Genomic DNA, 3,181 nt, shown 5'->3' with positions numbered 1-3,181 from the left:
AATACGTACCTTTTTTAATCTCGACGATTCACTTGTACATAACACACACACAGAAAAAATACAGAATTAACAATGCGAACTTAAACCCAACGAAACTAAAATACAACGAAAGGAAAACGGGAAACTACAGGAAAATACAAACGAAAGCGTAACTACTTACAAGATCTGTACGGCACTCCGGAATAACAACGACTGAATGATAATCACAACTACGATGTTATATAGCGGATAAAGGCTAAAACAATAGACTAAACAAGGCTACACAATACTCAAAGGCGATTACATGAAACAACGCTGACAAACTTAATTTACATTTTGACAGCACGAAAAAATACAAACTAATAAATACAGAACTGAACTATCGAGACGAGAACTATTTACACTAATTACAATTAACAAAGACGAACGACAGAACTGATTAAAAAAAAAAAATAACTCTCGTGGCTACACTCTAAATACGAAGACATTTTGTCATTTAGAGCAAGCTTTCATATATCAGACCGCTGACAATACCAATCATTTCTGCCTGTTTTAGTAATCAATTTGTTCACTGAGTAAGGTCTAGCTTAGATGCGTTTCCCAAAGCGCCAGCCCGGGTTACGAATCGCACAAGACTGATTTTTTACAACCTACAATCGGTGATTGGTGATTACTGTTATCGTTCAGTTACAAAATGCAACATTAAATGGGGGAGGGTCTTGACAATCTACAAATAGTAGTGATATACTGCACATTTAATAGAAGTACTAAACAAAAAATGTTAATCAGAATGTAAATTGATCAAAGGCACACTCTACGAAATACTTTCACTACCATTTTTATTTTTATTATCATGATTGTAATATTTCTTTCTAATATTTACCCTCTGTCCTTGGTAGCTCATGTATGTCGCTGCACACAGTTTTCTACCCTGGTCCTGGTCAGTAAAGGGAACACAGCGAAGAGTGCAGGCAGTTATTGGATTCGCTTTGAAGGTGATCGTTATTCTGTGAGCTTATACTCACAACTAAGGTCCATCCACCACCTGACTAATGATAAGATGAAGCGAAATTATAACATAGCGCGCGCGCTAGTCTTATCTAGTTCCTATTGCGTCAACATGAACAAAATCTTTATGTACGCACGGCCGTGCTCAATAAAATGGCGTGTGCAGTTTCAAAATAGCCGCAAAATTTCCGTCGTGTAAGTTCCTTAAGTTAAAGTTTCGGAAAGCGATATCAGTAAATGGAAGACCAACAAAACTTTCTTTGGCTTTCGATCTTTCCGCAGGTGGTCAAGCTAATAAGCACAACGAAAACAAAACACAACAGGCCCGTTTCTCGAATTTATCGGAACAGGAGCCGGAGAAAATTTTAGCTGAAAGACATTCAGCAAGAACAAAGAAGACTACAAATTGGTCTGTTGCGACTTTTAAAGGTAAACATCTCTGTTGATGACGTTTTTTGATTACATTTGTTAACTCTACCGAAAACCATTTAATTACAAAATCAACAAAACAATCGGAGACGCCAACATTTTCGTAGAACTTTCATTTCAAGAAACATTACAAAAACGTCATTCAGCGCCCAAATTGTTTTCTTATGTTATAAAAGAATTGTTTCATGCTTTTACCTGTGCGCATATCGAGTTATGGATGCACTTGGGAAGTTTGGAGAGCACTCAAGAAGCTAGAGTTGCTCTCGGCTGCGCCTCGAGCAACTCTTACCCTTCTCTCGTGCTCTCCAAACTCCCCGCGTGCATCCATACTCGATATAAGCACACTAAGCATGAAGCAATTCTTAATTAGTGCTCATGTAGCCCCGTGTCATTGATGATGTAATTGATGTCTTCAAATTATCATTTTCCCACACGGATTGCTATTGACCTCGCCAAAATGTATCAGACCAATTTATCCCATGTAACACCTATATATTTCTAGCATAGACTCAAAGATGGATAGATGGATGGATAGATGGATAGATAGTTTGTTAAAACTGCATCGTAGCCAAAGGCTGAATTACGCAGTTATTTACAAAAACTTTACAATACTTGAAAATCACAAATGAATCCTGGATAATAAATCGAAAACTGATTTTAAGATGATATTAAAAAAATTCTATGTAACATATTCTTATAAATATGTTAAAATATAAACCATGAATATAAGTGGGATAAAACTACAGCCCGGACAGTGTCGACATCGCAATATAAACGTATTACTTGTTTTGTTCGTACAAAGCTTTGGCATATTAAACGGCGCTGTCTTCTTAGGTTATAGCGTGAGTTGACATGGTCTGGTGGAAGGAGCGCCTTCAATTTATGGTTTGGATCACTGAAAATATTATCAAAAAGCCTGCTACTGAGTACGTAATCATGCTCCAAAATGGGTGTTAACCCCACCTTGCACTTTCCTGAGGTTATAATTGATATTGCTCTTTTCTCGAGCCATACCAGCTCTTTGTGTATGTACTGGAGGAGACCGTTAAAAAAGACAGGTACTACATAATCAATAACAGATCTCACGCACGATAGTAGAACAATGATAGATCTTGTTTCGAAACTCCCACTCTCTATAACTGAGTTAGGAAGTAGATTCTCTTGCTAGCCTGTTTGGTTATCTCAGTTACATGGTCGTTCCATGTTAGATCGTTCGCTATTGTAAGGTCTAGTAGCTTTGTACCTAGTGACTAACTCTACCTACTTTCCTTCTATGATGACAGGATCAAAGACTCTTTGTTCTTTAGCAAAGGAGATCCTGAGTTCTTTGCAGTTATCGGTGTTTAGTTGGACCCTGTTCTCGCGAGATCACTCACTTACTCTGTTAGCTATTGCTTGCGCATGACTTTCTCCGCCCTTTACCACTACCTCAGATAACGTGGTGTCGTCTACATATTTCCATTGCTGTGCATTCGTATCAAGGCCGTTAGTCATTAGGACCGATAACCACGGGCCTAGCTTGGTACCTTGTGGTATGCCGGCGGGGACTGGGCCCCATTCAGAAAAGCACTCTGATGCAAGTTTAATCCACTGGGATCTGTCTGATAAAGAATATATGATCCAGTTGATAATGCTAGCTGGTATTTGCACTGGTTACGCAACTCTTTAACGAGTATACTATGATCTATCAAATCAAATGCTTTACGGTACTCCACTAATAGTAGTATTAACTTCAACGATCTTATCAATCAATTACTTAATGCAT

General features: G+C 38.2%; 1 pseudogene; it reads right to left on the bottom strand.

The window, feature by feature from the left end:
• Positions 1-2,110: 2,110 nt before the first annotated feature.
• LOC148735793 (uncharacterized) lies at positions 2,111-2,910 on the bottom strand (annotated as a pseudogene).
• Positions 2,911-3,181: the final 271 nt, after the last annotated feature.

This window comes from Stylophora pistillata, chromosome 3 (assembly GCF_964205215.1).
Source record: "Stylophora pistillata chromosome 3, jaStyPist1.2, whole genome shotgun sequence".
In the NCBI taxonomy this organism is placed as follows: domain Eukaryota; kingdom Metazoa; phylum Cnidaria; class Anthozoa; order Scleractinia; family Pocilloporidae; genus Stylophora; species Stylophora pistillata.
This window is presented reverse-complemented; position numbering and strand designations above follow the sequence as displayed.